This window comes from Anticarsia gemmatalis, chromosome 6, assembly GCF_050436995.1.
Source record: "Anticarsia gemmatalis isolate Benzon Research Colony breed Stoneville strain chromosome 6, ilAntGemm2 primary, whole genome shotgun sequence".
Lineage (NCBI taxonomy): Eukaryota > Metazoa > Arthropoda > Insecta > Lepidoptera > Erebidae > Anticarsia > Anticarsia gemmatalis.
The window spans coordinates 462,368-488,233 of record NC_134750.1 but is presented as its reverse complement, the minus strand read 5'-3'; the positions used below and the strand labels follow the sequence as shown (position 1 = coordinate 488,233).

General features: G+C 34.8%; 3 non-coding genes across 3 annotated transcripts; 2 read left to right on the top strand and 1 right to left on the bottom strand.

Moving 5' to 3' along the window:
• The first annotated feature begins 1,128 nt into the window (after window positions 1-1,128).
• TRNAV-AAC (transfer RNA valine (anticodon AAC)) lies at window positions 1,129-1,201 on the top strand. Its single transcript has one exon. It is a non-coding gene; the product is annotated as a tRNA-Val (tRNA).
• Window positions 1,202-1,829: 628 nt separating this feature from the next.
• On the top strand, window positions 1,830-1,902 carry TRNAV-AAC (transfer RNA valine (anticodon AAC)). Its single transcript has one exon. It is a non-coding gene; the product is annotated as a tRNA-Val (tRNA).
• A 338-nt stretch (window positions 1,903-2,240) lies between these two features.
• On the bottom strand, window positions 2,241-2,313 carry TRNAV-AAC (transfer RNA valine (anticodon AAC)). Its single transcript has one exon. It is a non-coding gene; the product is annotated as a tRNA-Val (tRNA).
• Window positions 2,314-25,866: the final 23,553 nt, after the last annotated feature.

The following is a 25,866-nucleotide window of genomic DNA, read 5'->3' as shown; positions in this document are numbered from 1 at the left end:
GAATTCTTATTTGAATTTTGATTCCTAGTTATTTCTAAACTTATTTTGATCTCATCACGTTCACACATCAGCGGGCTTATCACGTATCTCAATTGACAACTAGTCTACGTCAAATTGATGATCACTTTTCAGTACATTACTGCTTTGATGTAACGTTTTAATCACTATAATCTAAGGTAGAAAACAATGTACAACATAGTGACTTTCAAATAGTTGTCAACTGAGATACGACATAGCCTCCCTGGTCACATAATATATGCACGTAACCAAGTAAGTTTCAAGTCTCTCGCCTATACCTTGTTTCTTGCGCCTCAACCCTGGGTGCTGCGGTCGACGTAACTCATAGCCTCGCACCTCTCACTGAACTCACAAACTTTGATATATTACAGCCGCTTCACCTGAAACATGACCCGGCTTCACTCGCCCCGACATCTGTGGGACTAAAACTTACATTCAATTTACATCTCATTGCTGTAATTCGTATAAATCGTTGTTATGAGTTGATTGGAGACAGCAGAAATATGCATCTTCAGCCTAGCCTTTCTTCTACTAGCTGTGTTGGAGACGGTTTCCTGTCTCACAATATGTTATTGAATATTACCTTCTTTACGTGGACAAAAACCCGGTATGGGTTATGCTTAACCAGAGCTATCAATCCGTCGCGGCAATTATTAGTTAAAATTTCAGTCAGTAGAAAATCCAGATTTTGTTTTTGAGGCTTCCTTCCTTGCTACGTTGAATTGGTGCGTACATTGACTTCGCGCACCGTCGTCGGTCGGTTGCGTATTACGTATAAAAATCTGCCACGCACGTCAGCCATCGCTTTGTAGTTCATATTTACACTATTCATATACAGTTTGTATTCGTACGCTGATCTGACGTACGCCTCCTACGTCAGCGTAGGAAAAAACACGTACCAGCGTACCAAAAACAATTGTTTTTTTTGATACTAATAATATCAGTTTGACCACAATGACCCTTATCTCTATTTTTATGCTTCAAGCCAGTGATTAGATAATCCTAAGATGTTTAAGAGCTAGGATTACCTAAGGATCAACTTTATATTACCATAATATGATTAAAATGCTCTACTTCTTATGACGTGATATTTGATACATTAAGAATATAGTTTCCGTGGTGTAGCGGTTATCACATCTGCCTAACACGCAGAAGGCCCCCGGTTCGATCCCGGGCGGAAACATACCTTTTGCCAAGAGATGACAAGTCTAACTTTTTAGTTACAACTTCTTCGATAATAGTCTTTTTTTTTAGTAGAACATGTAAATAGTATTGCCCTTCAAATGTTCTCTAATACTCATCAATGTCCCAGCTTCTCAATTCTTCAAGTATTATTTGATTTCTATTTTAGATTTTTTAACACATCCTGTTTGCCCGATAAGGGTCTCCTCCCGCAAAAGCGACGGAGTCTCAGTCCTCCACGCTTGCCACATGCGAGTAAGGCACTCTGCATGATTTGCAATTGAATAAAATAGGAATGCAAGGATTATCACTTCCTTTTCTACGTTGTTAATAACTTCGAAAAGTAAGTGGTGTGTTGTCTCGGATTTGAACCGTCCACCTAGACCATTCGGCTATCGCCGCTGCTCAGAGTAAATTTTAGCATGTTTTTCTACACTTAGTACTATCAAGTACATGAGTAGAGCCGCAAGTAGTAGCACGTATAGAATAATGACATAGCAGCCTCCGGCTAATTAATTATTGGAATGTAACCTAGATCTACATTCGTGAGTGAATGCAATTACGCAATGGTCACCTGCATGACCACTTCTTTGTTCATTGTGAATAGAAAGTTTGTCGTACATGTCATAGTTTCCGTGGTGTAGCGGTTATCACATCTGCCTAACACGCAGAAGGCCCCCGGTTCGATCCCGGGCGGAAACATAGTTTTTTTTAATTAAATTTTTAGAATTTTTGCTAATATGTCTATGGAAATCCGGTTTATGATCCCAAGTTAACCTTTACTTTCAAGTCTTATATTCCTACATTTCACATAAAATAAAATATACTGTTCAGTAACTGCTAATTTGCCTTTTCCTACTGCTGGACAAAAGCCTTTTCGATGATGGCCATTCTTGCCAGTCTTCTGCTACCTTGGTTAAAATAGCTGTCAAAAATTACTATAAATCATTATGTCACACATTGATCGATTAACTCTGTTAAAGCCTTACTTGATTTTTATTTGTGAAGTTATAACCTAAACCAAGGTATTAAAAAAGATATGTTTCCGCCCGGGATCGAACCGGGGGCCTTCTGCGTGTTAGGCAGATGTGATAACCGCTACACCACGGAAACCGTGCTGGCAGGAGACCAAATTACTTGGTACTTTCTATTCGCTGCGTGTTGGCGCTTACGTCGTTATGTAATACAGTGAAAGTGACCAGTGGTCGGATTGACTAGATAGTTATCTTGACACTTTTATTATAACTGGTTTATGATAAGTAAAAAGTTGGTAAGTATATACTATTGAATTTGATACCTACTTACTACTTTCAATGTCTTATAAAATAATACTAAGGTTTCGTTTATGTTGTTCGTAAATGTCTTGAAGATTTTATATAAAAGCATTTTATATAAATATATTAACTAAAGCTATACATATTTAATAGACAATTGTCATCAAAACTGTAGAAAAGTCTTTTGTTGAACCAATATTTAGACTTCTATGTGCACCAATTTTTATATCTACAGTTGCAGAATAAAAACTAATGAAAAAAAGAAAATGTTACATGAAGAAAGAATAAACTATCTTTCCTTACCCTAATTCTGACTCCAGAAAATCATAAACTTGTATAAAAATAACGAAATTAAAGGAGAATAAGAATTCATTTAAAGTTAGCCATATCTCGCATTTATGAGACGCGACAAAACACGGTCAATAAAGAGACAAATTAACTGTTAAAAGACAGGTGACAAATAAAACTGTTGTATTATAATATAAATTCCGTAATATCTCCACTAATACAACTAACTAGAACACAGACAAACTTATATATCACCGAAATCCTCATAGCAAAGTACAAACTGCTATAAATCTTACACCTCGTAGTTGGTAACAATTTGCGAACTATCTCGCTCTAAGGTGTGGTAGGGGACGAGTCTAATGATGCTTTATGGAGAATATATTATCATATTAATAGCCCGAGGGATGATATTGGATTCTTAAGATATTATATCTTAGTGGTTGATAAAGGTGCTTTGACTGAGAAGATCAATAATACGTTAGGTATAACTTGAGGTAATGCTTATTTAAAATTTTAACCAAACTCGAATTTGTAGGACTGTAGATTCTTTTGCATCAACTGTAGTGACGTTTTTAAACCGATATAAAAAGAGACAAGACTCTTATTTTATTGAAAGTGATTTTAATCATTTTTTTCAATTGTTCCAAAATAAACACATAAAGAGGTTTCAATTTCAAATCTCATGGTTAGGTGTTAATAGTTAGCTAACGATATAAATATGATATATTAATACTTCATGTTTCTGTCACCTATTTTTATGGATTTGGACACATCATTTTTATAATCTTTTTGTTATCTAATTACATTTGTATAGTTAACCTTTTGAGCGCATGCAGTCTTTCCATTGCCAAAAATATCAAGCTTATCAAAATAAAGCGCAAGATACGCCTTAATTCCTGTTTAATATAAGATCATATACAGTAAATTTCAATATCAAATTAAGAAATTCATAAAATTGTTCCATTCATCTACCTTTCATATAATGATCTTATAATCAAACTAATTGTACAATAAAACATTTAGTAATGTCAACCTTTGTTGCCCCGTTATCAAAATAACATGTTATTGTATCTGCTATATCACTTCCGCTATCCACAACGTTATATTTAGCATTGCCCCAGTTAGCGCTATCTGCTATCAGCTTTTGTTTTTAAGCGTGGGCTACTTTATTCATAATATTGACGTCTTGTGTTATCATTGATATGTAATCTTGTCTTTGTTGCGGTAAGAGTTTAATGCGTTTTATTTATGGCTTTTTATCTATGAAATAAATAATGATTAAGTATTATTTATTTTTGATGGCCCGAGAATCGGCTGCTTATATTGTTTCTTTGTCTTGTTTGTTTCCAACTTCTGTGTTTTTTCCGTAATCAATAATAAAGTGTTTACTATAATTATGGCAAAGGTCTCTCACGAAATCGACAACCCGTTTCTGTCATTGACTGTTAATTGAATAACCATAAAATTAAGACAATCATAAAAAAGATAGTTTGGAAATAAATGGCAAACTCAACGAAATACTTTTGGAAAAGTGCGTACTGACCTTCCTTAAATGTACGTTCAAAAATGTTTGTTGAATATACATAAATAATATACTTAAACAAAACATGTAGCCTACATTCCAAATAACCTAGTACTTGTCAGTCATTATTCAAAATATTCGCGAACACCGTTGAACCGAGACTCGCCGAGCGAGACGAAACCAAGTAAATTTATGTAAATCGACGTATTTGCAAAATGAACTCAACAAAAAAAGCTTTTAATAATAAGAAAAAAAGTAAAAATTTCTTTGTATTCGTGTCCAAGGTATTTTCCTCATAATTTAATCAAATCATGGACTGTGTAGTGTATTTTTCTGAGTCATTCATTTTTAATTTTGAACGCAAGGGTGGCGAGTGCTATTCAAATTGATTTTGTTACCTTACAGATTTTTTTCGTGTTAAGATAAAGGTGTGATACGGTTCAGTTGATTTGCTTAACATTGCATGCTTGCGGAAGCTGAAATAATTGACAATAGGCGGGATAGTATAAAATGCCAACTACTTAAGTATAGTCGCGAAAAAAAAATTAAATGACAATTAAATAAGTTGTCATTTAAGTATTTTTTTTTACTGAAACATAACAGCAACTAGAATTAGTTTAAATTAAATTAGATGCTGAAAAAACCAAAACGTCACCCGAGGGGACACTTTTAACTAACAAGCAATACAACAACATACATAAACACAATAAAACAACACTGTCCACATAACTCAAACAAGAGCTCCATTACAACAGACCCTAAACAATAATTCTTACGTCACAATATGGCGGACAATTTAAACTTAAATCGAGATAACCCTCAACTGCTGGCCACCAATAAAACTAACCAAACGGGTAATTAGAGTGTGTCCGATACACACACGATTTATACCACAATTTGAGCCAAGATGCTCACACTATCGGATCGGATGACTGATAAAGTGTGGTCACCCTCGCTTCAGGCCCTCTATTGCTCCCACGAGGACACTTTCTTGGACAATCGAGTTAATAAAGCAATGGAGATGCTTTGTAATTACTACTCGTATTACCATAAGCTGAAAGAAAGTCTTTGTTTTAAATTCAACTAAATCAGGAAACAAGAATCATGCAATTAAATGACAAAATAATCTCTTAAACACTTTTTATTGCCATACCTGATCTAGTAATAAGGACAGGGAGTCTCGTGACCTGCATAAGAGAAAATAAAAAGTCAGTAATTAATTTATAGTCAACTCCTAGCGTTAAAAAGTATTTCGTATGGACGATAATGTGATTTACAAGTCACTCCATTACTATCGTAAACGGTTGTAAATTAAGAATACTATTACGATTTCGAATTCTACTCGTAAAATATTTATGAAATAAAGCATATTTGACTTCAACTTGACTTTGCCTCTGATTAAAATTGTATGTATTAAAAACTCAATCAAAATAATCATAAAACGCATAATAATAATGCCACAATGACGTCATTAAATCCCCATCTCCTTTCATTCCCCTGTGTTAAAGTATCGAAGCACGATGTATAAATCTTGATCGGATCAGATGACAACGGGTCCGAGAGACCATGCCCCGCGGCAGAACGGTTCCAAACATCTTGTTACGTGTTACTTGTTTACTAAGTACGTGAACATTAAATAGGTACTGATGAGAATACTACCAGTGATATGTTAAATGATTCATAAAAAAAGCATACAGTCGAATTGAGAACCTTCTCCTTTTTGAAGCCGGTTAAAAACGGTATCACTGATCTTTAACAGTCTTTAACAGTAGTCAGAAGCTTGAAAGTCTGACAACCAGTCTTACCGAAGGGTATTGTGTTATATCACGGGTTGTGGAGGTCAGGTAGGCAGTCACTCCATGTAAAACACTGGTATTCAACTGCATCCGGTGAGACTGGAAGCCAAATCCAACATAGTTTGGAAGAAAGTATCAACGGTATCATTGACTGTTGCAAATTGATCTGTGTACAATAATGAAGGGATAATTACAAAATTAGTGCAAACACAAAGTTGTGTGGTATAAAAGATGTAATATTGAATTAAAGTGTCGGTTGAATGCTGAAACATACACAAACAAAACATATTGTTGGTCTGTCTACGAACCCATTCCAATAAAATCGCTCATTTCATCTGATTGCCTCCTCATCACTATGATTGACCGTATATCGCTTGAACTTATCATAATGCACTTCAATCAAATTACATAGACTTATGTACATACATACAAAAGGTAAGGTGACCGCACACATAGCTTCAGACAGCATCCGAGACTCGATACTTAATACACTTGTTAAATTTTATAGCTCCATTAAACTATGGCTTGCATTCGTATCTCCAAACAAAATACCACCTTATAATCTAGGAAGTAAGGTGTATTTTCTACTGTGTTGTGTTCATATCCTCTTTGTACTAAGTAAACTAATGATCTCGCTGTTAATCAGGTCAAATGCACGAAATTGGAAAGTTTAAAGTTTTAATGTCTCAGGACGTTTTATGTTGTACGGTTTTAGTTTGGGTACCGCGGTCTGAGTGAAAAACCCTTAAAAGTTCGCGGCGATCTTAACTAAAACCTTTTACATGTCCTTGTAAAAACAGATTAATTGCTACATTTTTCTACCCATTACTGTCCCACTGCAGGGCAATACGGTATCAGATTAATAACTGTAATTCTTAACACCTGGTACCAGCTAAGCAGTGATGTATTTTTCTTTAAAGTTTTTGGTGCGATAACAAAACAATTATGATTATTACCTTCTACATAATTTCTCATATTTTTTCTGAGTGAAAAATATCTTGAATGAACAAATATACAGGCGTCAATGGATATGTCAAAAATGCATAACACGTAAGAAAAAGTATAAAACTCAATTAAGCTATCGCTAAATTTACAAAACTGTATATATGGCATTACTCCTAGTTTGCTGGCTTCAAACTCCAAGTATTTTTACAATATACAGAACCAATCCCACCTTAAACACTTCCTCTAATATCTTAGTTAGCATGTATCATATCACCGCCCTGTTCTCCATCACCCATTGATTTACAACACAAGTATAAAATCTTAACACGAACACTTAATTACTTCCGCACCGATCGTCGTAAAACTAACAAAATAACGCTGCATTTTTTACAAACATACATACATACATAAAATGTAGTTTAAGTATTTTGCTGTTTATGATCTTTTGAGATAAGATTGTTCATGTTTAATTGCCATTCGTAATATTGTTTATTTATTTTGAAGTGACTTATATGGTGCTTCTGCTTTTTTTGTTATTCTCACCAAGTCTTATTTACAAACTTATAACATTGAATATTACAAGGTCTTCATAGAATAACAAAAATCCGTAATCCGCTGCTGGACATTGATTCCTTCCGAATATGAGAGAAATAATAAATTAAAAATAATATACGATACTTTTACCCCATATACAAAAATTCCTAATTAATTAACAATTCGAAATTACCATATCTACCTTACAAACAGTAATAAATTAAGTTTCATTCTCATCAACATCACAGTTTTCCAATCAACCAAAATTTGACAAGCACCTAATTCTGCCATCAAGATATAATCTCCATAATATATATTAACGAGGTGCCTAAGGGTTGGCAATTACACCCTTAAGATCTACCCCTTGAACGAGTGATAACACACAGTGGACTTAATAGCGCGAATATGGCCGGCCATTATGTGTATTTAGGAAATTAGAGCATAAATGATTATGATATTGAAAGGATCAGTTTTAGATGTTTAGACTATTACTGTTTATAGTTAAGACTATAGACTTTAGATTTGAGTAAAGCTGGTTTAGTGACTACTGTTATGCTTTCTTATGCTGCTTGGAACCGTGACTTTGACGGCGTAAAAAGATTTCACGGGGTAACAAGCTCTCGTATTGATAAGTGTTATAAACTATCGGTGTGCCAAATATCATTACAATCTTGTACGTAGTGTAGAAAAGTAACAAACGTGAATGCATTCAAAAATTACTCATAGATGAGTCACTTGTCATATCCGTAATAATAATTTATCCATACAAATATTTTTAATTTAAGTAAAACTGGATTTTTTCCGCTACATTTAAATTAAATCAGATATCTAACAAAAACCAAGTACATATTATATATACGTCTTTTTACGCCCTAGGCTATGTCTGCACAGACCTTTGCCTATATTTGAAACATCCAAAAATCAGACTCAAAACAACCCTATTTACATAACAGTGATTTCAAAATTCTGTTTTTCCAACCGCAACAATGAAACGTACGTTCAAAGTTTTTAATCTCTTAAGCGTACACAGAAGCACTTTGGTAGAAATTATCTCACTACATTGAACTTGAGGTGTTCGTATAGAATTACATTTGATTTGAGTCAAGGTGAATTGTGCGACTGCACGATTATTTAAATAAGGTTTTAATGGAGATCAGGGATAAAGAAGTGGCGTTCATTTATGAAGGGGATACGGTAATTGTAGGAAGTTACTGTAAGTTGTCAAAATAGTGAATGAAAGCAATATTATGTGCACTTTTGTAATTTATAACTCATGTAAGCTACCTATACATTCACTTAACATATCCTACGTAAACTATATGTCTACATTTGTCGATACTACGCGGTCTCACAATATTGTTTGTGAATTCGTATGTAACAATTCGAGTTTACGAATTTATAGGAGTACCACCAATGCCTAGAAGTAGATCTGTATCAATGAAATACTCTTCTAATCACACGATCTAATTCAAAGCAGGCCTAACAAGAACAATCGCTCTTACCTATAACTCGTTAAGATAACATAAATCGAGTCAAACATCAGCGGTCGCAATATCCGTTTATTCCATCTAGTCCTACCAGTAGTTCGATAGTCGAACTGTTTGGATGTTTTTATTCCAATTTGTTATACTGACGGATCGAACTATTTGGAAACGCGGATTTTATTCCAAATAGAGCTATTGTGAATATAATGGTACAGTCATGTAGGAAGAGGAAATTGTCTATTTTATTATTTCTTATCAATCCTTTGTGAAGGATGTTAGAAAATGTGTTTACATGTCAATCATTTTTTTTTAAATTTCCCATTTCTTTCCCACTGCAGGGCAAGGGTCCCCCAAACGAGGAAGAACAGGTTAGACCTTGAGTCCACCACGCTGGAGCATGGCGTGCGGGCATGCGGGTTGTGGACTTTAAATGCTCTCAATAAATGTATTAAACAATTTTCTAGGCATGTAAGGTTTCCTCACGATGTTTTTCTTCACCGTTAGAGCAAGTGATAATTATTTCTAATACACACATAACTTCGAAAAGTCATTGGTGTGTTGCCGGGTTCGAACCTGCAACCACTTGCGTGGGTGGTGCCAGCTTAAACCTTAAACCACTTGGCTATCACTGACATTGTTTAGAAAATTCGAGGTAAAATTTCAAAAACCACCTCTTTCACCAGAGATCCATATACGTCCTACAGATGTCACCATTTATAAACATCATGATTTTTTATGACTTTCAAAATATTTTAATTTCTATTTTATAAAAAAACTTGAAAAATAAGTAGGTGATGTTTTATTTTTTGTTTCACTGTACATCGGAGTCAGTAGTTCTATCTGGAATAAAATCCGCGTTTGCAAATAGTTCGATCCATCAGTATAACAAATTGGAATAAAAACATCCAAACAGTTCGACTATCGAACTACTGGTAGGACTAGATGGAATAAAGGGCAATATCGGTCGCATTATCGGTCGCAATGTCGGTCGCTCAAAAAACTCGAGCGATGGCCAAAAGCGCCAAGTTAAATGAACTCAAAGAACAATTCAGAGATCAGTGGTTGGATTATCTGCCTCCGCCTCGACTTAATTAAACATGAAATTCAATTAATAGAGGACGCAGCGAGTTATCGCGTAAGGAATAAAGGGATCCCTTCCTCCTAATTAAAATGTATTGCCTTATTTAACTCATTTTCCACTTACAATGACATCGCGCGACCGACTCCAACTTTTTAATCTGGCCCGCCGTCTTCCTTCGTCTTAAGTAATACCACCTATACACACGAAAGCAAACGCTAGCTGACTAAAATTAGAGTTGAAATTCCTGTGTAGTGAGGGTCATGAAGAAAATTCCGTGTAGCCAGGTCTGGTTGCTCGCGGCGTCGGTATCGTCGGGAGTCACAAAGAGGTATTTGCGACGGACTTAAGGCTGAACATTAGTTTTTAAGGGTCTTATTTTGTTGTGTGCTATTAAAGCGGCGCAGAGTCTTTGATAGAATTAGCCGAGCCAATAAAATTAATCGGTTCCCCCCCTTAGAAACAAAAGCGGGCAACGAAACGATGAATATTTTACTCAGAACATAAGCTTTGTGGATTTTATAGAGTAAATAAAAAGATTGAACTCTGAAATCCAATTACGGTGCTTCTACTTTATTAGTTTGATAAAGTTTTAGAAGAAATGCTCGTGGAATATGAACAATTTTGAGTTTGAATTGGGAGTTGGCTCGCGTATTCAAGTGAACGATTTGAAAACTAAATAAATCACTGAGAATGAATGTTTGTTCGTAAAACCATGTGTTTATGGGATTTAAATTCCGTGTTGTGTATTTGTTATGCGGGTAACATTACTTTGCGAGTACAATAATTCATCTTTGCTCTGGGAACTGGCACTATTTAATTTGTTATATATTCCTATGTAACGGATATCGCAGGACAATAAATGTGTTAATAATACGCGCAGTTTTCTTTATGATCTAAAATAATTTCAAAAGAATCATTCAAAAGTTCTACAGACTTTAACAAACGCACTTACAAGAAAGAGTATGTACCTATGTTTAAATCATTCGTTTAGCCGAAGGACAAACACTGCTTGACACAAACAATGCTACATCAACCATCCCAGGACAATACTATATCATTAACTACTGGAAAAGCAACTAGGTCAAAGTAGCCTTAATACAACGTACAATATAGGTGACACACGTGACAACCAATAAAAAACTAAAGACGTAACGTGTGCGAATGTGCCAAGCCGAGGTACAACAATGTACAACCACATAAACGCAACAATAAATCCTTTTATAATCACTGCATTGTATTTTAGTAAATCGCACTAAAGTATTTGTATTTCGGATCGTTTAAATTACCCCATAAATACACGTAAACGATTCGCAACAAAGAGATGTCGTCGGAGTACCCGACGGGAATCAGACGATAAATCTGTTGCACAAACAAACAAGAAATAACTTTCACGGCTGAAAATATCAAATGTAAAATGTAAATTTAACTACCTAATACGGGCTTAAGGAACGAGAGTGCGCTTTAAAACGCTGTTTATTTGGAATTTGAGTGTTGTTTTTATGATTGTCGTCGTTGCAAATAAAAACGTCTGGTGTACGATGCGCCGTCGGTTATGAATGGCCTATGAGCTCCAACGCGCTGTGCAAAGATTACATGTGCGTGTTTACGTAGATGCGACACGAGTTTTGTATATTCTCATATCTCGTTTGATATTCTCATATCTCGTTTGATGCTGTTTTGTTTGGTCATTTTAAAGCTTTAAACTGTTATGTGATTTCGTTATTGAAATCATATTTTAGATTTTAAAAAATCACTGAAATACAATTTATCTGCTGTAGGTCTGCCATTAAATTAGAAGAATTTTGTATGAACCGAATTTGGTCGTGCAAGTCTCTCCACTTAGTTGTTGGATGGTAGTATCGGAATATATATAACATTGTGCCTACACATAAATAAATGCAGATCTCGACATAGTTTTGAATTGAAAGATAAATCTTGATCGTGAAAAATCAGTATTTCACAAATTATTTAAAATCTTTTGTTCCGCAAGTGTATCGTGTCAAAGTTTTATACCTAAAATCACATCTGTACACCATTTACTCTATATAAAGTGTCTCTTAGGTGGCGGTGCATCGCAGGCAGTTTGCTTGATATAAGGCACGTCCCCGCCGTTATTGCTCCAACCTACTTATTTATAATTGTCGTTGCAACAACCAGCATATCTTGACCTCCCCACCCCCGCACTCGCCTAACAATCCCTACATGTGTTGAAGGGTTTGTATTGTATCCCGCAGGTCTTGTTACACTGGTGGCTATGCCAAGGGTATGATCTCAGTGGCTAGGAGGTCGGCACGGGCTATTTAGTTCTCTTTCAGGGAGACTATTAGTGCGACCTTTATTGCGGTAGGCTGTGACGCAAATGTTTTGTATGCTATGATGGAATGGTACTATGTTTGAAGGTGAAGGCTTTATGGTGTTCTTAATGGTTTATTCGTTATACAAGATATTTTTCAAATCTTTATATTAATTCTTTGTTTTTATACCCGAGAAACTTCAACAAAATGCTGGTTTTCTTTGTTTCTATGCTGTTACTTTTAGCATAAAACAAGTTAACTATGTTTAGCTCATAGAAAAAGAAACCAGGCTGAAGTAGAGGTTGTAATAAAAATATTTATTTTTTATTAAGATCTCAAAAAATACCTTTGACAATACTGCCATTGTTTCAAATCTTATTTTAAACGAAAGCTCTAAAATAAGACACGTCCTTATCAAATAAGCAGATTACGACGATTTGACTTAGGTATCGTCAAGTTTTCTCCCACTGCCTCTTTTACTGAAACCTAACAGTAAGCATAAACTAAATTAAACTTTACTCCAATACACTAGCATCTTAACCAACTGCTTTATAAAGTTACAATGTATTTCATAAATAAATTCGCTGAAACATCTCCGTGTAATATATAAAATGGTTGTAAAACCGTATGTTTGCAATTCAATTGTTACCTGCCAGTGTCTGACGGGTTAAGATATATAAAAGAAGTAGGTAGAAGATTTATGTATAAAAGTTTTGTTGTGTATCGTGATAATAATTGTTCCGTGTGGGAATCGAACCCACGACCTCCCGTTGCCGAAATAAATTAGCATGATAAGATTCCCGTTAAATGATTAGTCTTAAACAAACTTAAATATAACCAGGGCTATCACGTTAAGAACTATTTGAAAGCCACTGTGCTGTACATAGTTTTCTCCCTTAGAGTTTATTGATTAGCGTTATGTCAAGCAATGTAAGAAATTGTGACCATCAATTTGATGTACACTAATACGTTTGATACGCATACAGGTCTAGCGCGAAATACATACCATTAAATATGAATACATAGTTAACTTGAATGTTAATACGACGGTATTCCTTTGTAATGAAGGAAACCAATAATTCTTCAACCACAAAACTAATCCCTTGTAACCAGTTAATTAAAAAAAAAATCTTTAATAATTTTATTTTAAAACGTCCTCGTTGCAGTTATTCTAAAATATCTTATCTACACTAATATTATAAAGCTGAAAAGTTTGTTTGTTTGTTTGTTTGAACGCGCTAATCTCAGGAAACGAGATAGCCCATTTATCGAGGAAGGTTATAGGCTATATAACATCACGCTACGGTCATTAGGAGCGGAGTAGCAACGAAAAATGTTACAAAAACGGGGAAAATTTTGACCCATTCTCTTAGGTGACGCAAGTGAAGTTGCGCGGTACAGCTAGTAGCAAATAAAAATTGCAGTCAAAAGTCTAATCATATTCCAATACAGACTAATCTTACAAAAAATATTTAAAAGTTAACCAAAGCGTATAAAACAGTGACATTCACGAAACACCAATCCATTTAACATTCATAAAACCTAGGTCTCACCATCGAAAAATGAGTACTAAATATTCAGAATTTTAAACTACAACATCAGAGAGAGTGGTCGTGAGACGAAATGAACCGATTTGTATTCAAGCTCTATATGTTAATATGTTTTATCATCTCTATATTATTCATGACAGACGCTACTTTTATTTTCTAGAGGTATTTTAATATACGATCACCTAAGTTATTAAAATACTAGGGTGTGAGCGCGGCTTTGGCTTTGTTTATTTTTATTTTATGTGTAATTTTCTGCCGCAATTCCCTTTTCTGTATCTACTTCAGAAACTTTATTTTAATACATTCTCTCATATTCAAATATACCAATCTAATTCTAACTTTATGCTTAGAATATCATAGCTAGGGCTTTGTCGTTTGTCTCTTCACTATGTTACTTTTTTATATTAATTCGTAAAAAAAATTAAGTGAAGAAAAGGGACAAAGCATATGAAACACACGTTTCACGTTTTTCTAAACTATCATAGAATACGCAACTTTAACGTATACAAAGACACACCCATATTTCAGCCTCAAAAAAATCTTAAAATTTCCTTCAATAAAACTCTGCAACAACCCCAAAAAACTTACAAAATGATTCACACTACACAAACCACGAGAGACAATACAAGACGACAGATTAAAAGTAAAAAATGTCGCGTCATCTCGAACAAACAAAACAGCCTAATTGCTTTTTCTTTTATTATGCCATGAATTATTGTCGCTAGCTATTGTCGAGTATCGCTTCTTGAAAAATCGCCGGCCCTTGTTGTCGCTAATCTTTTCGCTAAAGGATTAGTGGTGAAAAATTAACGTAAACAAAAGAATAGGCGATGAAATAGATGAATTATGACATGACAGTTGCTTTGAGGTGTTTGGTGTTTGTTGTTGAATTTGTTTTCAGTTTGATGATCAACTAACATTAATTTAATTTGTGACGAAGTGGAAATCGTTGAGTAATGTAAGCTATTCGATGTTAAAAAATTACTTTCATTATAGATTATACAACTGGAATCAACGGAAGACACAATTTCTTCATTTGTATCAATACATTATTAATTATTATTAGGATGGTCTCTTCATGTGTTAGTTATGAAACTGTATATGGCAAACCTAAATCCACAAGTATTTATATAGTATGGTGGTGGTTGAAGACGTAATTCGTATTTTAGTAAAAGTAACATCGTTTTTTTCACGTAAAAAGATTTTTTTATCAAACATGCATGGGTGATTCTACGATTTCCTATATTCCACCTTTAAAATGTTCTATAAAAACATAAATATAAACAGCACTTGAAATATTCAATCCGCATGTATTGTTCAGGTCGGGTGTAATCTCTCGTTTATTGTCTAACTTGAGGTAAGTTACATATAAGTTACGTCTAAGTTGGGCTAAGTTGAGTCGTTACCGGCGGCGTAAGCGACTCGCGATCGACTGTTAACTGTGCTTAAGTGATATTTGTAGCTAAGGTAAGTTTTAGTTGTAGATTTATACAGATTAAGCAAAGATAGAGTCGGCTAATTTCAAGATTATTTCCTAGGGTAAAGAAATAATTCAATTGTACTAAATTTAAAAGAAATTCAGGTTTTCTTGTAAATGAAAAGAATTTACATGCAGAGCTTGAGTTTGTATTGTTTGTTATTATTTTTGTCAGATTGCAATGTTCATAGTCTCATGGTGTGTGTGTACCTGCTCTATGATAATGATTAATATATTGAATATTTTTATAAGGCAGACACCTTTGGAAATCACGGTCCATATGGAAAATTACTTACTAATCTGAAACTAGAGTCCTCTTGGCACCTCCACCCCTAAGATAAGATAAGATAAGAGTCCTCTTAATCTGCGCCTACTGTGTGTACGCTACATTTTCTTTTATGGAAAGCATAACAGCTTATATTAAAATTAAAATTAAATTTAACCCATTACTGTCCCACTGCTGGGCAAGGGCCTCCTCCCGTACTGAGGGAGGGTTTAGGCCTTGAGTCCACCACGCTGGCCAAGTGCGGGTTGGGGACTTTGCATGCCCTCAATAAATGAATTAAACAAATTTTAGGCATGCAAGGTTTCCTCACGATGTTTTCCTTCACCGTTGGAGCATGTGATAATTATTTCTAATACACACATAACTTCGAAAAGTCATTGGTGTGTTGCCTCGGGATCGAAACTGCGACCACTTGCGTGGGAGGTGTCACCTTATACCATCTTATTATATATTATATCTTATATACTTAATAAAAAATCTTACGTAATAGTATCTCTAGCTAGAGCTCTACACATTATTAGCTCTGTACCAAGACGTTAGCTAGAGTCCGAGGCGTCCCGCTTGGGTACCGTAACGCGTTTCCGGCACACGCAGGATACTACCCCCTCCCCTCCCCCTCCTACGTACTTCCGGTTACAACGGTAGTGTCATTATAACTATTCCAGTTAAGTTTGTTTGTGTTCTTGAGGTAACATTGTGTATTTTGTTTGGTTATTTTCAAAATGGCGATACGATTTGATTTATGCTATTATATTTTAATTTACTACTTACTATTTTTCGTTTTACAATTTTGTCTGCCAAACACTGAGTTTCTATTGAGCTTCTATTCGGTTGTAGATATAACTTAAACATTATAAAACTAAGTGTTTCAATCATTCCCGAGGAAATTTTTACAAACCATCTGTAAAAGAGCAGTTTTTTTGAGGGAAAACAAGGTCCTCAACTCGCACTTGACCAACATAACTCATGTTCTTAGGGAATAGAACATACTAAGTAGATAAATTCGTGTATTTCCGTGTATTTTTTTTGTAAAGTCTTAAGTATTCGTTCGTATTTCGTAGTTCGTATTAAGTATGACAACTCAAATACGTCTTGCATCTTAGCTTCACCTCAAACAATAGCGTCAGTGGCTAATAAATACATAAACAATAAAAAGCGTGGTGATCTCAATGACTGGCGGTTCTCACCCCTTGTTCGTAATGTTCACTTGCTAACGAATTTATTACCCCCTGCACCCCTGCGCTCCTGCTGATGATGTAGTGGTACAGGGAAAATTGTGTCTCTGGCCAAAAAATGATTGTTTGGTTTCTTGACAGTATATTTTAAAACGATACCTTACATTATTTCAATATAATAGTGTTTTCGCTTGTACGGTAAAAAATTAAAACTATCGTTATTTATTTACAGTTTGACAAATTTAAACATTCGTTACTTTTTCTGAAATCAACAAAGAAAATTAATAATGAATATTGAAATTGAAATGAAAATGTATACCATTAGCGGACCCGACAGACGTTATCCTGTCTAATAAATTAAAAAATAATTTAAAAAAACATTGTCCAGCGGACAAAATTTTGAATCTAAACCATTCTCAGATCCCCTTGAACACACACAAAAAAAATCATGAAAATCGGTCCAGTCGCTTAAAAGAAGTTCAGTGACATACACACTTACAGAAGAATTGTATATAATAAAGATGAAGGGACGGGATGTTATTTACTATATAAGTACAATTGGTAACTAAGAGCTTTGTGATGCACCTGATCGCCTTTTCCTTATAGATAATTTTTTCCACGAAATTCAAACCGTGTTTTTTCTGAAGGATCCTCAAAACTACTCCTTGCCTTCAAGGCATCAACCAACTCAAACTCACACTTTAAAGTCCTTTAAAACCAAAGTAATGTAGGACTCCCTGTACATAGAGTCGCCCGCGGCGGTGGCCGCTGTCCTGTACTTAGCCGAACTTGGCCGAACTTAGCCGAAGTTGGCCGGAGTTGGCCGAGCACACTCGACGTAAACTTAGCGCTAACTGGCGACTAAGTGCGTTATTTAAAGAGCCATGTATGTTACATACTATTTACTTGTATGACATAACGTTCGTGGCCCCAGTTGTAGGTGTATTTGTTTGTAAGCCATTACTTTTAATCTATAACGATATTTTCCTGTCATATTTTTTTTATATTTTGCAGTCATTGGTGGTGATAAAAATTGCGTTACTATAAATACGGTGATATATAATTCAGTTAATAATATGAAATGCCACTATTAATGGGTGACCGAAATATAAAATGACTATTTGTCTTTCACAGAATACGATAGTGTTTCTATTAATGTAAGTATGTACTTGAAACAAATGATGTAACTTCTCAAAACTAATTAAATTTGTAAGTCACTTCTACACTGGCAGTAATTATTGACTGAAATATATATTAAAATACGTAATTATAAATAAATCAATACAGTAAATAAGTGTTGGGAATACCGACCACATAAACAGTGCAAACAGTGACACACTGAGTGCAATAATAACCTGTTTACGAGTTATCTGCGGTGTGCGGACGTCCGGCTGATAGCGCGGCGCGGCACGGCACAGTCCGCTCGTTGTGCCTCGTACCTTAATCAGTTGTATTGTGAAGTCATTATCATGAGTTCCTGGACACTGTGTGGTCTCGTGTGTATACTAATTGGTAGCTATTTTAGTTTAGTGCATATTTTCAGACAATTCTAATGTCGGTCTTCTAATTCGTATTTTTGTTTATTAACCTATACTGTCCTATTGTTGGGCAAAGGTCTCCCCTCAAATCTTCCACCGGTTTCTGTCATTGACTATCTCACACCAATCCTCCAGATAGGTGTCCAAGTCATCGCACCATTCATCATAACAATTAATACAATTTGGTCAAACTCTTGCTTTAGATATGGATCATATAACACAACAGGTTATCCGCACTTCTAGAAACTAAATCCAGAATGGAAGATAATATTGTATTCGATTTTGGTGTACCTGTAAAATAAACTTATTATTGTCATGTATCCGATCGAGCGTTTAACAGAATATAATGGTAATAGTTACTTTTTACGACATAATTCCACATTTGTTCTTTGTTTCGTATAGCCAATACGATGCTTTACGTTTAACAACGTTTCATACGCGAACCTTTTTTTACCTAGCTTTACCACTCGTAAGGTCATAGTCTATATTCAAAATCTTATTTTTTTTATCGGCACTTATTCAACTTTTGTTAAGTGCTCTATAGGTACACAGTGGTCCGAGTTACGGTCTTACCGCACAAACTTGCGCGATAGAAACCCTGTCCACTGTCCAGTGGTGAGCACTTGACAAGTTGGCACTTTTTTACTGAACTCTAACTACACAAGATTGCCATTTAACTAGCCGCCCGCAAGCCGCGGTGAAACCACTTTGTTTCATGTAGGTATTTGAAGTAGAAATTATTTCATTTACGACACCCAAAGTAGTATTTATTATTAAGGCTGATCATTTCAAATGTCTGACCTAATTCAATTTCTGTCAATGACTACCACAAAATAACAACTAACATGAATATTATTTGAAAAACCACAATATACGTTGTTGCTAAGAGTCTGTTGTAAAAATAATATTGAGGTAAAATATTTTTAATTAACTGACATAAGCAATAAGAATAACTAAAAATCGACGACTTACACCACTTTTAGGTGACCAAAAATATGATGTAATGCATAAAGCTATTTACCGCTAAGAATTTATACTGTGTGTGACTAACTAACTTTTTTTTTGTTCAGTAATAAGATATCGTCCGTTTTTATTATGCAAATTATTGCGGTCTTACTACATTTTTGTAGATACAGAAGCGGTCTTAGAAAGACAAAAATGATTCACAAGTAACCAACTGGCAAAAATTCCACCAAGTTTACAGTCTATCAAATACGCATACCAATACTACCCACCTATTCTCTTCACATCTAAATATAGTACTCAATAAACAAGTGAAGCGAGATCCGCGGCGGTATCAAAATAAACCAAGTTATACCTGAGGGGCTCGGCGTCCAATAAATCAATATCTTCGGCTTGTTAAGCAACTTTATCCCAAGATGCTACGGTATCGTATGCACATCGACTTGTGCACACTGGGCTCGTGGTGTAAAGATGGTGGACTAAATTGTGAATTTAGATTTGATTAAATTTGTAACGTATTAAAATTTTCCATAAATATCTTAGTTAATTAGTGTTAGATTACGGTAGATTAAAATCAGTTATTTGTTTGTAATGCAATATCAGAATAAATCTGTTATTAAAGGTTACTGATGCTTAAAATACAACTCTCATTTCAGTAAATAAATTGTTGAGTGTTGAAATGAAGACGTACAGAGTCAAAGACGAGTATTAAAAATTCAGCTTATGTTTCATTGTACATTTAGAAAAACTCTAGGCTTAAATACACGAAAAGTTCGTTTAAAGTCACGTACTTTAGTTTCACTACAAACATCAAAAATAATGAAAATGTTATAAAAACAAACTTTCTACGTTTCGACTTTTTACACGCAACAAAATATAAATTTCCTCAAAATACGTCGTCAAAATCTTTACAACAATTAAACTACATCCAAAAACACTATGTCCAAGCCAACACACAGTAGTCCCAGTATGCGGCTCGCGTATATCCGGCCGGGCGCCCGGGGCTCTTGCCTCAACCTAATTTGTATTGATTAAAAATATTCAGCATAGTTGTAGCGGAGGAATGCGCGGCCGCCCGCCTAAGTCGGATCATACGGATTATTGCCTCTACAATGCGCTGCTCATTTTCTTAGAAAAATATTTAGTTAAACTATATCGTTTATGTTATGAATTGTTGTTTGCATTTCTGTTTAGTGTTTCTTTGTGTTTTGTAAAAGACTGAAGCTAGAATATCACTAAATAGATAAGATTACATTAAACAAGAGTATGCGTATACCTATATTAGATTTAAAAATTGCTGTGATGTCAATTGGTCTTTGTAGACATTACATTGTATCACCTCTAGTTTCTATCTATAGATATCAGCAGATCAACTCACACACACCATTTTCCGAAATGTGTTTACCCTTCTTTAGCTCTATTAAAGGCAAACTTCGATTGAATTGTTTCTCATCTGTAGCAAGAAATTGCAAGTTACAACAGCACCTATAAGATTAGCGTCTTGCACGAAAAGAGACTTGTGTAATTATTCACTACTTAACTATTGTCTAAGACTAGCACGCAATTGTCAAAACTATTCAAATTCTTACTTCAAGCGATGTCGTCTATCTCACGTAAAGTGATTTCTTCTGGACGCCTTTTACCATAACTTTACAATATTGATATCAGTGGACAAGATATAAAGTAACAAGTATGTAAGCGGTATGAATAACGCGGGAACATTTTTGTTCGCGACAGTAGTGAGGTAAACACCGTGTTTTGTTGTCCCCCCAGCGATTATTATTTATGTAACGACTGTTGTTCTGTTGTGACATGGAGGTAGAAATTACAGAAGTGGTTTTTTAAATTGGTGAGCACACTTTCGCTGAAGAGGCACTGATTTGAATGCTAATTCAGAAAATTTTTCAAGAATCTTAAACCATGAATGAAATTTGAGGTGACTCATACATGCACCTGACCACTATGGTGGACTGAAAGATTTACTAATTCCGGGAGTTAGACCATTGTCCAGCAGTAGGATAGTAATGAATTACTTATTAATGTAATGGAATATGGAATATTTTAATAAAATTTTTAATTTATATAAAGACAAAAATACCGTAGATATCAAACTGCAAAGATAACAAACATGACTATAAAAACGACATTATATGTAGGTATATCTGTTATCACGCTAATTACAGCACCTACTATTAACAGCAAAAAAGACCAAAGTTTGTAGTAATATTAATAGAAAAACAAAATTTATGTTGGGTAGACGAATTTTGGTCCGACTTCAATTAATAATAGGTGCGATCTGTGGCAGTCAATACATAATTTTACTGACCACTGGCTGACCAGTCTTAACTCTCTTACGTCTTAAACCACTTCCAGCGACTGTTATAGCACTGTATTCAGGTAAGTCCCCACTTATGCTAAGTGGGTAGAAAGAAAACATCGCGACACTATGCAACATGATATAGGTAAGTACACTACTTACTTGAGCACTTTTGTTTTTCATACACTTCGCTATACAGGCTTTTGTTTTGTTGTGATGTGAGGAGAAAGTTTGGATGTCAATGGTTTGGTAATTTATGGGTTACCTTGAAGACCAAGTCGTAGGTATTGACTGTATTGAGGCTGCTTATCGGGAGGTACTAGGGTCAATTTCCGATCAGAGCCAGAATATACTTATGTATGTACAATAAGGTGTATCTGTGGAGCTTATATCTATTTATGTGTTTTTTTTTCTAGATTTCTCCTCCCATTACTCCATCCATACCTTGCCGTTACCTATACCTTCCTTTTCTTACACGAAGTTTGGGCGTTTATTACGCGAATAAAACAGCTTAGCAGTAATGTAGCAATGGACAGACATGACGTAGAAAATATTTGAAAATAACTATTTGCAGTAGTCTTTAGTAGATTGTTACTTGAATGGCTGAATGGCTATGGAATAAGAAATACGTCATAAATGTGATTTGGATCTGTAAATATTTGGGTATAAGGGAGAAACATACCCTTACTGTTAATTATTATCTTTACTATTATGAACTATTACCCTCTTTTAAGTTTACTGCAATTTTATTCAATCTTCTTAACAAACCCTAAAAACACTCCTAATCGTTTAACAGAAAGTACATCTCAACACTATTAATAATTCAAATAATTAATACAAAATACGATCACATTAATAAATAGGTATAATCGTATGTCCGTCCGTGTGTAAGTGTCGTCACACTGGTCACCCTACTGCATGTGTCCAACACGCGGCGCAAGGGACTAGTCCCCAACACTAACAAAATTCCGGATTAATCTTAGGCCGGATTTTGGGGCAAGACAAATATGGCCGCCTTTAACTAAATGCTTGGAAATTATTAAATTAAGGAGATATATGCGTTGTTTCAACTAAAGGGACGTATTAGTTAAGGTGTGGGTTAGGGATTTTGTTGTATCCGTTGCACTTAGATGTTTATAATAATATGTAGAGTAATGTATTCAATGAAATATGATATCAGAATTAATTTGGCTCATGCGCTATCTAAATCTCGGGTTAGCAATAAAATATATTTTGACAAAAAATGTTTAGCAAATTTAAAATAGTGTCTTGCGATTTTTCTCTCGAGACCGTAATGGATATAAAATTAAATGTCCGTTTTAGTACTTTGATAAGTTTACGAAATACTTTTCTTGACATAACTTTAATCTAAGTTAGGTAAAGAAACTATGAATTACTATAAAATCATGGAAAAATAGATGGCCTTTCGAGAACTGAGCCCTGAGTAGTTCATATTTGCAAGTTTATTTCTCAATTGACTTAAGATCACAAACTCAAATAGCAACAACAGAACAACAATTCTCAGAAATCCCCACCTACTATAAATATTCACACGTCACACAATGCCTTGTGTAGGTGCAAACAAAAGCCTTCAATAGGTACCAACAGAGCGTTGTATCGGTACAGAACAATAAATACGAAACAATTCAAGTCGGACTTTTAAACAAACATCAAAGTTAGGGCCTGAGACGTTTTAGACGATTTACATGTTGTAATTTTAATTAGGATTCCGTGGTCCACAGGGCAAGGGCGGGCCTACAATAGGGTCGGAGGAATAGTTGTTCGTAATGTTAATTTAATCTAAGACGGTACAGTCCGGCACACTTGGCGAAAAGTTGTGACTTGCCGACTTGTGTTGTTGTTTATTGTGTTCATACTGAGATACTGAAAGGGTTGATTTTGAATTATAGTGTTCTTAGTTTTATAATTGACTGGCCAGCCTTTTTTTTTAATGGATCTGACCCCAATGTTCCATAATAAGTATGTTAATTAAAAAACACAATGTCATATTTACAAAGTTCTTACTTAGTAATTTAAGTTTCTTTTCTAGGTTTTAGAGAAGCATATTACAACACAGCTCAGTCAAGCATCTGAAATATGTATATGTACGTGTCATTATAATGTGTTACATGTTTATTATGCAATTGAGTGCAAATTGTGAATAGACAACTCATATTTGTAAGTATATTAAATCTATCATTTTTATGGTACTTTAGCGATGTATATTTTCTGAAATGCCTCATACTTAAAGATAAAACAAATAAGTTTAATGTTATTTTAAAATTCAGTGTCCCAATACGAACAGTATAGTCCGGCCACGTGTTAAGTCGGTGCTGTATAATTACTGCGAATAATTCACGGGGCCCACTTAACCGGACCTCTGACCTCTTCGGAGGGGGAGTCTTAACCTGTCGCCACCTCGCGCCGCCTCTCACCACCTCTCACCACCTCTCACCACCTCGCGTCTTCAGGCTGAAACTGTTATAGTCGAGCCACATTAGAGGGTTACACTACATGTAACATTCTCAAGAAAATGCTGCTTTTTATGATATGTTATAAGAATGTACTTGTGGTGTCTAAATACTATGACTTATATAAAGTAGTTTTGGCCAGGTATAGTCTGCGATAATCGGGAGGCATTGGTATAAGGTATTGATAACGAACAATAAGTCTAGGTTTTTTTTATTCACTAACTGTCTTCTACGGTCGCTTATATGTGATAATATATTTTGTTGTTATTTTACTTACAATTGCATCAAAAGTGTCTTTCAGTATTCTGAAAATGATCTATAATGTCTTAGACGTACAACTATAGACGTTCTGTTACAGTTCGTAAAGCAAGTGTGTATTCACCCTAAGACTAGAGGCTGAAACCGTACGAGCTAAGAAATTACCGAGTCGTTTTAATATGTGAGTGCTGGACTGTTATTTTGGTCCTAGACTTGAATAACTTTCTGTTAAGTTCTGCTCCGTAATAAGTGCTTGAATTGTGTGTTTCTTCGTGAAATGTTACGTTCAATTGATGTTATTTGTAAAATGAAGACTATGTAGATGAAAAATTACTCAATAGATTTTATCAATTTTTTTATAAATTAACTATGCAGTTAATGTGACGTTTGGAGGACTCGTTTCGTTAATGCATTAACTGAAAGAGATATTTTCAGACTTGAATTATGCCATTGCAGTTCTTAAACCTAGTGCAGTTTTTAATCGTGACTTGAATAAGATTTTATATGAAACTAGCTGACCCGCGCAACTTCGCTTGCGTCACATAAGAGAATCGTAATTTTCCCCGTTTTTGTAACATGTTTCACTGGTACTCTGCTCCTATTGGTCGTAGCGTGATGATACATAGCCTATAGCCTTCCTCGATAAATGGGCTATCTAACACTGAAATATTTTTTCAAATCGGACCAGTAGTTCCCGAGATTAGCGCGTTCAAACAAACAAACAAACAAACAAACTCTTCAGCTTTATAATATTAGTATAGATAAAAGATTTTTACCGTCACCAAGACGACTGTTTTATAAAATTGCGATGAAAGAAGTATAAAAAAAGAAAAATATACTTCGTTTGTTATTCCAGAATAAACATTCTGTAGTCTTAGTAAATATTTTAGTATAAATAATCATACAGACTGACGACATCGTGAGGAATTGCCAAAAAACAACGGTGCGATATAACGTAAGCAATTTTAAAAAAGAGAGGACACACGAAATATGTTTATAAGGAGCAGCGTGCTTTGATTTATCACGATCCGTGGATATAACACGCGGTGGAGGAGGCACGAGATATAAGCGACAACGACGAAGACGAAGGACTCATCTGACTATGTATTTTTTCTTGTCGCTTTATGCATTTGGAACCTAAAGTTTTACCAAGTATTGATAATTAGTTATATAATTACATGCATGGAGACTTACAATTTTAGACCTGAATAATATAATTTATTCTTTTACAACGAATACTTATGAAAATTAAGAATTCAGAAATTTACTGCCAGTTTTGAAGAAAGAGCCAATGATAAGAGCTGGCAAACTTCGGGCTTCTAACTTTTATGTAAGTCTTATTTTTATATCAGCAGTCACACAGTACATTTACTTTCTCAACACGTAATAAGTAAAGATATTAGAAATAGGTGC